This window comes from Neolamprologus brichardi, chromosome 10 (assembly GCF_056152115.1).
Source record: "Neolamprologus brichardi isolate AB-2024 chromosome 10, ASM5615211v1, whole genome shotgun sequence".
In the NCBI taxonomy this organism is placed as follows: Eukaryota; Metazoa; Chordata; class Actinopteri; order Cichliformes; family Cichlidae; genus Neolamprologus; species Neolamprologus brichardi.
The window spans coordinates 7,973,435-7,987,290 of NC_142113.1; positions in this window are offsets into that span (position 1 = coordinate 7,973,435).

Sequence of the window (13,856 nt, forward strand, 5' to 3'; positions counted from 1 at the left end):
TAAAGCGTTTTTGTACAACTTCATATAAATAGCTGTAACTTTTGATAGAAGACTCAGACACACATAAATATGGCTTTATCTTATAGACTTCTATATCCCTGTGTTGGGCACACAGGTTTTGCAGCTGTTTGAGCTAAGATTTTCAAGTTATTCACATAATGAAAACCTATACTTTGTTTCGGGCGAGCTCCCCATTCAAATGCATGTAATCGTAGGAAACGCACTGGCTTGACGAAATAAAGCGTTTTTGTACAACTTCATATAAATAGCTGTAACTTTTGATAGAAGACTCAGACACACATAAATATGGCTTTATCTTATAGACTTCTCTATCCCTGTGCTGGGCACACAGGTTTGGCAGCTGTTTGAGCTAAGATTTTCAAGTTATTCACATAATGAAAACCTATACTTTGTTTCGGGCGAGCTCCCCATTCAAATGCATGTAATCGTAGGAAACGCACTGTCTTGACGAAATAAAGCGTTTTTGTACAACTTCATATAAATAGCTGTAACTTTTGATAGAAGACTCAGACACACATAAATATGGCTTTATCTTATAGACTTCTATATCCCCGTGCTGGGCACACAGGTTTTGCAGCTGTTTGAGCTAAGATTTTCAAGTTATTCACATAATGAATACCTATACTTTGTTTCGGGCGAGCTCCCCATTCAAATGCATGTAATCGTAGGAAACGCACTGGCTTGACGAAATAAAGCGTTTTTGTACAACTTCATATAAATAGCTGTAACTTTTGATAGAAGACTCAGACACACATGTTCATGGCTTTATCTTATAGACTTCTCTATCCCTGTGCTGGGCACACAGGTTTTGCAGCTGTTTGAGCTAAGATTTTCAAGTTATTCACATAATGAAAACCTATACTTTGTTTCGGGCGAGCTCCCCATTCAAATGCATGTAATCGTAAGAAACGCACTGGCTTGACGAAATAAAGCGTTTTTGTACAACTTCATATAAATAGCTGTAACTTTTGATAGAAGACTCAGACACACATGTCCATGGCTTTATCTTATAGACTTCTATATCCCTGTGCTGGGCACACAGGTTTTGCAGCTGTTTGAGCTAAGATTTTCAAGTTATTCACATAATGAAAACCTATACTTTGTTTCGGGCGAGCTCCCCATTCAAATGCATGTAATCGTAGGAAACGCACTGGCTTGACGAAATAAAGCGTTTTTGTACAACTTCATATAAATAGCTGTAAGTCTTGATAGAAGACTCAGACAAACATAAATATGGCTTTATCTTATAGACTTCTCTATCCCTGTGCTGGGCACACAGGTTTGGCAGCTGTTTGAGCTAAGATTTTCAAGTTATTCACATAATGAAAACCTATACTTTGTTTCGGGCGAGCTCCCCATTCAAATGCATGTAATCGTAGGAAACGCACTGGCTTGACGAAATAAAGCGTTTTTGTACAACTTCATATAAATAGCTGTAACTTTTGATAGAAGACTCAGACACACTTAAATATGGCTTTATCTTATAGACTTCTATATCCCTGTGCTGGGCACACAGGTTTTGCAGCTGTTTGAGCTAAGATTTTCAAGTTATTCACATAATGAAAACCTATACTTTGTTTCGGGCGAGCTCCCCATTCAAATGCATGTAATCGTAGGAAACGCACTGGCTTGACGAAATAAAGCGTTTTTGTACAACTTCATATAAATAGCTGTAACTTTTGATAGAAGACTCAGACACACATAAATATGGCTTTATCTTACAGACTTCTATATCCCTGTGTTGGGCACAAAGGTTTTGCAGCTGTTTGAGCTAAGATTTTCAAGTTATTCACATAATGAAAACCTATACTTTGTTTCGGGCGAGCTCCCCATTCAAATGCATGTAATCGTAGGAAACGCACTGGCTTGACGAAATAAAGCGTTTTTGTACAACTTCATATAAATAGCTGTAAGTCTTGATAGAAGACTCAGACAAACATAAATATGGCTTTATCTTATAGACTTCTCTATCCCTGTGCTGGGCACACAGGTTTGGCAGCTGTTTGAGCTAAGATTTTCAAGTTATTCACATAATGAAAACCTATACTTTGTTTCGGGCGAGCTCCCCATTCAAATGCAAGTAATCGTAGGAAACGCACTGGCTTGACGAAATAAAGCGTTTTTGTACAACTTCATATAAATAGCTGTAACTTTTGATAGAAGACTCAGACACACTTAAATATGGCTTTATCTTATAGACTTCTATATCCCTGTGCTGGGCACACAGGTTTTGCAGCTGTTTGAGCTAAGATTTTCAAGTTATTCACATAATGAAAACCTATACTTTGTTTCGGGCGAGCTCCCCATTCAAATGCATGTAATCGTAGGAAACGCACTGGCTTGACGAAATAAAGCGTTTTTGTACAACTTCATATAAATAGCTGTAACTTTTGATAGAAGACTCAGACACACATAAATATGGCTTTATCTTATAGACTTCTATATCCCTGTGTTGGGCACAAAGGTTTTGCAGCTGTTTGAGCTAAGATTTTCAAGTTATTCACATAATGAAAACCTATACTTTGTTTCGGGCGAGCTCCCCATTCAAATGCATGTAATCGTAGGAAACGCACTGGCTTGACGAAATAAAGCGTTTTTGTACAACTTCATATAAATAGCTGTAACTTTTGATAGAAGACTCAGACACACATGTTCATTGCTTTATCTTATAGACTTCTATATCCCTGTGCTGGGCACACAGGTTTTGCAGCTGTTTGAGCTAAGATTTTCAAGTTATTCACATAATGAAAACCTATACTTTGTTTCGGGCGAGCTCCCCATTCAAATGCATGTAATCGTAGGAAACGCACTGGCTTGACGAAATAAAGCGTTTTTGTACAACTTCATATAAATAGCTGTAACTTTTGATAGAAGACTCAGACAAACATGTTCATGGCTTTATCTTATAGACTTCTCTATCCCTGTGCTGGGCACACAGGTTTGGCAGCTGTTTGAGCTAAGATTTTCAAGTTATTCACATAATGAAAACCTATACTTTGTTTCGGGCGAGCTCCCCATTCAAATGCATGTAATCGTAGGAAACGCACTGGCTTGACGAAATAAAGCGTTTTTGTACAACTTCATATAAATAGCTGTAACTTTTGATAGAAGACTCAGACACACTTAAATATGGCTTTATCTTATAGACTTCTATATCCCTGTGCTGGGCACACAGGTTTTGCAGCTGTTTGAGCTAAGATTTTCAAGTTATTCACATAATGAAAACCTATACTTTGTTTCGGGCGAGCTCCCCATTCAAATGCATGTAATCGTAGGAAACGCACTGGCTTGACGAAATAAAGCGTTTTTGTACAACTTCATATAAATAGCTGTAACTTTTGATAGAAGACTCAGACACACATAAATATGGCTTTATCTTACAGACTTCTATATCCCTGTGTTGGGCACAAAGGTTTTGCAGCTGTTTGAGCTAAGATTTTCAAGTTATTCACATAATGAAAACCTATACTTTGTTTCGGGCGAGCTCCCCATTCAAATGCATGTAATCGTAGGAAACGCACTGGCTTGACGAAATAAAGCGTTTTTGTACAACTTCATATAAATAGCTGTAAGTCTTGATAGAAGACTCAGACAAACATAAATATGGCTTTATCTTATAGACTTCTCTATCCCTGTGCTGGGCACACAGGTTTGGCAGCTGTTTGAGCTAAGATTTTCAAGTTATTCACATAATGAAAACCTATACTTTGTTTCGGGCGAGCTCCCCATTCAAATGCAAGTAATCGTAGGAAACGCACTGGCTTGACGAAATAAAGCGTTTTTGTACAACTTCATATAAATAGCTGTAACTTTTGATAGAAGACTCAGACACACTTAAATATGGCTTTATCTTATAGACTTCTATATCCCTGTGCTGGGCACACAGGTTTTGCAGCTGTTTGAGCTAAGATTTTCAAGTTATTCACATAATGAAAACCTATACTTTGTTTCGGGCGAGCTCCCCATTCAAATGCATGTAATCGTAGGAAACGCACTGGCTTGACGAAATAAAGCGTTTTTGTACAACTTCATATAAATAGCTGTAACTTTTGATAGAAGACTCAGACACACATAAATATGGCTTTATCTTATAGACTTCTATATCCCTGTGTTGGGCACAAAGGTTTTGCAGCTGTTTGAGCTAAGATTTTCAAGTTATTCACATAATGAAAACCTATACTTTGTTTCGGGCGAGCTCCCCATTCAAATGCATGTAATCGTAGGAAACGCACTGGCTTGACGAAATAAAGCGTTTTTGTACAACTTCATATAAATAGCTGTAACTTTTGATAGAAGACTCAGACACACATGTTCATTGCTTTATCTTATAGACTTCTATATCCCTGTGCTGGGCACACAGGTTTTGCAGCTGTTTGAGCTAAGATTTTCAAGTTATTCACATAATGAAAACCTATACTTTGTTTCGGGCGAGCTCCCCATTCAAATGCATGTAATCGTAGGAAACGCACTGGCTTGACGAAATAAAGCGTTTTTGTACAACTTCATATAAATAGCTGTAACTTTTGATAGAAGACTCAGACAAACATGTTCATGGCTTTATCTTATAGACTTCTATATCCCTGTGCTGGGCACACAGGTTTTGCAGCTGTTTGAGCTAAGATTTTCAAGTTATTCACATAATGAAAACCTATACTTTGTTTCGGGCGAGCTCCCCATTCAAATGCATGTAATCGTAGGAAACGCACTGGATTGACGAAATAAAGCGTTTTTGTACAACTTCATATAAATAGCTGTAACTTTTGATAGAAGACTCAGACACACATAAATATGGCTTTATCTTATAGACTTCTCTATCCCTGTGCTGGGCACACAGGTTTGGCAGCTGTTTGAGCTAAGATTTTCAAGTTATTCACATAATGAAAACCTATACTTTGTTTCGGGCTAGCTCCCCATTCAAATGCATGTAATCGTAGGAAACGCACTGTCTTGACGAAATAAAGCGTTTTTGTACAACTTCATATAAATAGCTGTAACTTTTGATAGAAGACTCAGACACACATGTTCATTGCTTTATCTTATAGACTTCTATATCCCTGTGCTGGGCACACAGGTTTTGCAGCTGTTTGAGCTAAGATTTTCAAGTTATTCACATAATGAAAACCTATACTTTGTTTCGGGCGAGCTCCCCATTCAAATGCATGTAATCGTAAGAAACGCACTGGCTTGACGAAATAAAGCGTTTTTGTACAACTTCATATAAATAGCTGTAACTTTTGATAGAAGACTCAGACACACATAAATATGGCTTTATCTTATAGACTTCTATATCCCTGTGTTGGGCACAAAGGTTTTGCAGCTGTTTGAGCTAAGATTTTCAAGTTATTCACATAATGAAAACCTATACTTTGTTTCGGGCGAGCTCCCCATTCAAATGCATGTAATCGTAGGAAACGCACTGGCTTGACGAAATAAAGCGTTTTTGTACAACTTCATATAAATAGCTGTAACTTTTGATAGAAGACTCAGACACACATGTTCATGGCTTTATCTTATAGACTTCTATATCCCTGTGCTGGGCACACAGGTTTTGCAGCTGTTTGAGCTAAGATTTTCAAGTTATTCACATAATGAAAACCTATACTTTGTTTCGGGCGAGCTCCCCATTCAAATGCATGTAATCGTAAGAAACGCACTGGCTTGACGAAATAAAGCGTTTTTGTACAACTTCATATAAATAGCTGTAACTTTTGATAGAAGACTCAGACACACATAAATATGGCTTTATCTTATAGACTTCTATATCCCCGTGCTGGGCACACAGGTTTTGCAGCTGTTTGAGCCAAGATTTTCAAGTTATTCACATAATGAAAACCTATACTTTGTTTCGGGCGAGCTCCCCATTCAAATGCATGTAATCGTAGGAAACGCACTGGCTTGACGAAATAAAGCGTTTTTGTACAACTTCATATAAATAGCTGTAACTTTTGATAGAAGACTCAGACACACATGTTCATGGCTTTATCTTATAGACTTCTATATCCCTGTGCTGGGCACACAGGTTTTGCAGCTGTTTGAGCTAAGATTTTCAAGTTATTCACATAATGAAAACCTATACTTTGTTTCGGGCGAGCTCCCCATTCAAATGCATGTAATCGTAGGAAACGCACTGGCTTGACGAAATAAAGCGTTTTTGTACAACTTCATATAAATAGCTGTAACTTTTGAAAGAAGACTCAGACACACATGTTCATGGCTTTATCTTATAGACTTCTATATCCCTGTGCTGGGCACACAGGTTTTGCAGCTGTTTGAGCTAAGATTTTCAAGTTATTCACATAATGAAAACCTATACTTTGTTTCGGGCGAGCTCCCCATTCAAATGCATGTAATCGTAGGAAACGCACTGGCTTGACGAAATAAAGCGTTTTTGTACAACTTCATATAAATAGCTGTAACTTTTGATAGAAGACTCAGACACACATAAATATGGCTTTATCTTATAGACTTTTATATCCCTGTGCTGGGCACAAAGGTTTTGCAGCTGTTTGAGCTAAGATTTTCAAGTTATTCACATAATGAAAACCTATACTTTGTTTCGGGCGAGCTCCCCATTCAAATGCATGTAATCGTAGGCAACGCACTGGCTTGACGAAATAAAGCGTTTTTGTACAACTTCATATAAATAGCTGTAACTTTTGATAGAAGACTCAGACACACATGTTCATGGCTTTATCTTATAGACTTCTATATCCCTGTGCTGGGCACACAGGTTTTGCAGCTGTTTGAGCTAAGATTTTCAAGTTATTCACATAATGAAAACCTATACTTTGTTTCGGGCGAGCTCCCCATTCAAATGCATGTAATCGTAAGAAACGCACTGGCTTGACGAAATAAAGCGTTTTTGTACAACTTCATATAAATAGCTGTAACTTTTGATAGAAGACTCAGACACACATAAATATGGCTTTATCTTATAGACTTCTATATCCCTGTGTTGGGCACAAAGGTTTTGCAGCTGTTTGAGCTAAGATTTTCAAGTTATTCACATAATGAAAACCTATACTTTGTTTCGGGCGAGCTCCCCATTCAAATGCATGTAATCGTAGGAAACGCACTGGCTTGACGAAATAAAGCGTTTTTGTACAACTTCATATAAATAGCTGTAACTTTTGATAGAAGACTCAGACACACATGTTCATTGCTTTATCTTATAGACTTCTATATCCCTGTGCTGGGCACACAGGTTTTGCAGCTGTTTGAGCTAAGATTTTCAAGTTATTCACATAATGAAAACCTATACTTTGTTTCGGGCGAGTTCCCCATTCAAATGCATGTAATCGTAGGAAACGCACTGGCTTGACGAAATAAAGCGTTTTTGTACAACTTCATATAAATAGCTGTAACTTTTGATAGAAGACTCAGACACACATGTTCATGGCTTTATCTTATAGACTTCTATATCCCTGTGTTGGGCACAAAGGTTTTGCAGCTGTTTGAGCTAAGATTTTCAAGTTATTCACATAATGAAAACCTATACTTTGTTTCGGGCGAGCTCCCCATTCAAATGCATGTAATCGTAGGAAACGCACTGGCTTGACGAAATAAAGCGTTTTTGTACAACTTCATATAAATAGCTGTAACTTTTGATAGAAGACTCAGACACACATGTTCATTGCTTTATCTTATAGACTTCTATATCCCTGTGCTGGGCACACAGGTTTTGCAGCTGTTTGAGCTAAGATTTTCAAGTTATTCACATAATGAAAACCTATACTTTGTTTCGGGCGAGTTCCCCATTCAAATGCATGTAATCGTAGGAAACGCACTGGCTTGACGAAATAAAGCGTTTTTGTACAACTTCATATAAATAGCTGTAACTTTTGATAGAAGACTCAGACACACATGTTCATGGCTTTATCTTATAGACTTCTATATCCCTGTGCTGGGCACACAGGTTTTGCAGCTGTTTGAGCTAAGATTTTCAAGTTATTCACATAATGAAAACCTATACTTTGTTTCGGGCGAGCTCCCCATTCAAATGCATGTAATCGTAGGAAACGCACTGGCTTGACGAAATAAAGCGTTTTTGTACAACTTCATATAAATAGCTGTAACTTTTGATAGAAGACTCAGACACACATGTTCATGGCTTTATCTTATAGACTTCTATATCCCTGTGCTGGGCACACAGGTTTTGCAGCTGTTTGAGCTAAGATTTTCAAGTTATTCACATAATGAAAACCTATACTTTGTTTCGGGCGAGCTCCCCATTCAAATGCATGTAATCGTAGGAAACGCACTGGCTTGACGAAATAAAGCGTTTTTGTACAACTTCATATAAATAGCTGTAACTTTTGATAGAAGACTCAGACACACATGTTCATGGCTTTATCTTATAGACTTCTATATCCCTGTGCTGGGCACACAGGTTTTGCAGCTGTTTGAGCTAAGATTTTCAAGTTATTCACATAATGAAAACCTATACTTTGTTTCGGGCGAGCTCCCCATTCAAATGCATGTAATCGTAAGAAACGCACTGGCTTGACGAAATAAAGCGTTTTTGTACAACTTCATATAAATAGCTGTAACTTTTGATAGAAGACTCAGACACACATAAATATGGCTTTATCTTATAGACTTCTATATCCCCGTGCTGGGCACAAAGGTTTTGCAGCTGTTTGAGCTAAGATTTCCAAGTTATTCACATAATGAAAACCTATACTTTGTTTCGGGCGAGCTCCCCATTCAAATGCATGTAATCGTAGGAAACGCACTGGTTTGACGAAATAAAGCGTTTTTGTACAACTTCATATAAATAGCTGTAACTTTTGATAGAAGACTCAGACACACATGTTCATGGCTTTATCTTATAGACTTCTATATCCCTGTGCTGGGCACACAGGTTTTGCAGCTGTTTGAGCTAAGATTGTCAAGTTATTCACATAATGAAAACCTATACTTTGTTTCGGGCGAGTTCCCCATTCAAATGCATGTAATCGTAGGAAACGCACTGTCTTGACGAAATAAAGCGTTTTTGTACAACTTCATATAAATAGCTGTAAGTTTTGATAGACGACTCAGACACACATATTTAAGGCGTTATCTTATACAGTGCAAGATCCCCGTGCTGGGCAAACAGGTTTTGAAGCTGTTTGAGCTAAGATTTTCAAGTTATTCACATAATGAAAACCTATACTTTGTTTCGGGCGAGTTCCCCATTCAAATGCATGTAATCGTAGGAAACGCACTGTCTTGACGAAATAAAGCGTTTTTGTACAACTTCATATAAATAGCTGTAAGTCTTGATAGAAGAAGCACACACACATATTTAAGGCGTTATCTTATACAGTTCAAGATCCCCGTGCTGGGCAAACAGGTTTTGAAGCTGTTTGAGCTAAGATTGTCAAGTTATTCACATAATGAAAACCTATACTTTGTTTCGGGCGAGTTCCCCATTCAAATGCATGTAATCGTAGGAAACGCACTGTCTTGACGAAATAAAGCGTTTTTGTACAACTTCATATAAATAGCTGTAAGTCTTGATAGAAGAAGCATACACACATATTTAAGGCGTTATCTTATACAGTTCAAGATCCCCGTGCTGGGCAAACAGGTTTTGAAGCTGTTTGAGCTAAGATTTTCAAGTTATTCACATAATGAAAACCTATACTTTGTTTCGGGCGAGTTCCCCATTCAAATGCATGTAATCGTAGGAAACGCACTGTCTTGACGAAATAAAGCGTTTTTGTACAACTTCATATAAATAGCTGTAAGTCTTGATAGAAGAAGCATACACACATATTTAAGGCGTTATCTTATACAGTTCAAGATCCCCGTGCTGGGCAAACAGGTTTTGAAGCTGTTTGAGCTAAGATTTTCAAGTTATTCACATAATGAAAACCTATACTTTGTTTCGGGCGAGTTCCCCATTCAAATGCATGTAATCGTAGGAAACGCACTGTCTTGACGAAATAAAGCGTTTTTGTACAACTTCATATAAATAGCTGTAAGTCTTGATAGAAGAAGCATACACACATATTTAAGGCGTTATCTTATACAGTTCAAGATCCCCGTGCTGGGCAAACAGGTTTTGAAGCTGTTTGAGCTAAGATTTTCAAGTTATTCACATAATGAAAACCTATACTTTGTTTCGGGCGAGTTCCCCATTCAAATGCATGTAATCGTAGGAAACGCACTGTCTTGACGAAATAAAGCGTTTTTGTACAACTTCATATAAATAGTTGTAAGTTTTGATAGACGACTCAGACACACATATTTAAGGCGTTATCTTATACAGTTCAAGATCCCCGTGCTGGGCAAACAGGTTTTGAAGCTGTTTGAGCTAAGATTTTCAAGTTATTCACATAATGAAAACCTATACTTTGTTTCGGGCGAGTTCCCCATTCAAATGCATGTAATCGTAGGAAACGCACTGTCTTGACGAAATAAAGCGTTTTTGTACAACTTCATATAAATAGCAGCAAGTTTTGATAGAAGAAGCATACACACATATTTAAGGCGTTATCTTATACAGTTCAAGATCCCCGTGCTGGGCAAACAGGTTTTGAAGCTGTTTGAGCTAAGATTGTCAAGTTATTCACATAATGAAAACCTATACTTTGTTTCGGGCGAGTTCCCCATTCAAATGCATGTAATCGTAGGAAACGCACTGTCTTGACGAAATAAAGCGTTTTTGTACAACTTCATATAAATAGCTGTAAGTCTTGATAGAAGAAGCATACACACATATTTAAGGCGTTATCTTATACAGTTCAAGATCCCCGTGCTGGGCAAACAGGTTTTGAAGCTGTTTGAGCTAAGATTGTCAAGTTATTCACATAATGAAAACCTATACTTTGTTTCCGGCGAGTTCCCCATTCAAATGCATGTAATCGTAGGAAACGCACTGTCTTGACGAAATAAAGCGTTTTTGTACAACTTCATATAAATAGCTGTAAGTTTTGATAGACGACTCAGACACACATATTTAAGGCGTTATCTTATACAGTTCAAGATCCCCGTGCTGGGCAAACAGGTTTTGAAGCTGTTTGAGCTAAGATTTTCAAGTTATTCACATAATGAAAACCTATACTTTGTTTCGGGCGAGTTCCCCATTCAAATGCATGTAATCGTAGGAAACGCACTGTCTTGACGAAATAAAGCGTTTTTGTACAACTTCATATAAATAGCTGTAAGTCTTGATAGAAGAAGCATACACACATATTTAAGGCGTTATCTTATACAGTTCAAGATCCCCGTGCTGGGCAAACAGGTTTTGAAGCTGTTTGAGCTAAGATTTTCAAGTTATTCACATAATGAAAACCTATACTTTGTTTCGGGCGAGTTCCCCATTCAAATGCATGTAATCGTAGGAAACGCACTGTCTTGACGAAATAAAGCGTTTTTGTACAACTTCATATAAATAGCTGTAAGTCTTGATAGAAGAAGCATACACACATATTTAAGGCGTTATCTTATACAGTTCAAGATCCCCGTGCTGGGCAAACAGGTTTTGAAGCTGTTTGAGCTAAGATTTTCAAGTTATTCACATAATGAAAACCTATACTTTGTTTCGGGCGAGTTCCCCATTCAAATGCATGTAATCGTAGGAAACGCACTGTCTTGACGAAATAAAGCGTTTTTGTACAACTTCATATAAATAGCTGTAAGTCTTGATAGAAGAAGCATACACACATATTTAAGGCGTTATCTTATACAGTTCAAGATCCCCGTGCTGGGCAAACAGGTTTTGAAGCTGTTTGAGCTAAGATTTTCAAGTTATTCACATAATGAAAACCTATACTTTGTTTCGGGCGAGTTCCCCATTCAAATGCATGTAATCGTAGGAAACGCACTGTCTTGACGAAATAAAGCGTTTTTGTACAACTTCATATAAATAGCTGTAAGTTTTGATAGACGACTCAGACACACATATTTAAGGCGTTATCTTATACAGTTCAAGATCCCCGTGCTGGGCAAACAGGTTTTGAAGCTGTTTGAGCTAAGATTTTCAAGTTATTCACATAATGAAAACCTATACTTTGTTTCGGGCGAGTTCCCCATTCAAATGCATGTAATCGTAGGAAACGCACTGTCTTGACGAAATAAAGCGTTTTTGTACAACTTCATATAAATAGCTGCAAGTTTTGATAGAAGAAGCATACACACATATTTAAGGCGTTATCTTATACAGTTCAAGATCCCCGTGCTGGGCAAACAGGTTTTGAAGCTGTTTGAGCTAAGATTGTCAAGTTATTCACATAATGAAAACCTATACTTTGTTTCGGGCGAGTTCCCCATTCAAATGCATGTAATCGTAGGAAACGCACTGTCTTGACGAAATAAAGCGTTTTTGTACAACTTCATATAAATAGCTGTAAGTCTTGATAGAAGAAGCATACACACATATTTAAGGCGTTATCTTATACAGTTCAAGATCCCCGTGCTGGGCAAACAGGTTTTGAAGCTGTTTGAGCTAAGATTTTCAAGTTATTCACATAATGAAAACCTATACTTTGTTTCGGGCGAGTTCCCCATTCAAATGCATGTAATCGTAGGAAACGCACTGTCTTGACGAAATAAAGCGTTTTTGTACAACTTCATATAAATAGCTGTAAGTTTTGATAGACGACTCAGACACACATATTTAAGGCGTTATCTTATACAGTTCAAGATCCCCGTGCTGGGCAAACAGGTTTTGAAGCTGTTTGAGCTAAGATTTTCAAGTTATTCACATAATGAAAACCTATACTTTGTTTCGGGCGTGTTCCCCATTCAAATGCATGTAATCGTAGGAAACGCACTGTCTTGACGAAATAAAGCGTTTTTGTACAACTTCATATAAATAGCTGCAAGTTTTGATAGAAGAAGCATACACACATATTTAAGGCGTTATCTTATACAGTTCAAGATCCCCGTGCTGGGCAAACAGGTTTTGAAGCTGTTTGAGCTAAGATTGTCAAGTTATTCACATAATGAAAACCTATACTTTGTTTCGGGCGAGTTCCCCATTCAAATGCATGTAATCGTAGGAAACGCACTGTCTTGACGAAATAAAGCGTTTTTGTACAACTTCATATAAATAGCTGTAAGTCTTGATAGAAGAAGCATACACACATATTTAAGGCGTTATCTTATACAGTTCAAGATCCCCGTGCTGGGCAAACAGGTTTTGAAGCTGTTTGAGCTAAGATTTTCAAGTTATTCACATAATGAAAACCTATACTTTGTTTCGGGCGAGTTCCCCATTCAAATGCATGTAATCGTAGGAAACGCACTGTCTTGACGAAATAAAGCGTTTTTGTACAACTTCATATAAATAGCTGTAAGTTTTGATAGACGACTCAGACACACATATTTAAGGCGTTATCTTATACAGTTCAAGATCCCCGTGCTGGGCAAACAGGTTTTGAAGCTGTTTGAGCTAAGATTTTCAAGTTATTCACATAATGAAAACCTATACTTTGTTTCGGGCGAGTTCCCCATTCAAATGCATGTAATCGTAGGAAACGCACTGTCTTGACGAAATAAAGCGTTTTTGTACAACTTCATATAAATAGCTGCAAGTTTTGATAGAAGAAGCATACACACATATTTAAGGCGTTATCTTATACAGTTCAAGATCCCCGTGCTGGGCAAACAGGTTTTGAAGCTGTTTGAGCTAAGATTGTCAAGTTATTCACATAATGAAAACCTATACTTTGTTTCGGGCGAGTTCCCCATTCAAATGCATGTAATCGTAGGAAACGCACTGTCTTGACGAAATAAAGCGTTTTTGTACAACTTCATATAAATAGCTGTAAGTCTTGATAGAAGAAGCATACACACATATTTAAGGCGTTATCTTATACAGTTCAAGATCCCCGTGCTGGGCA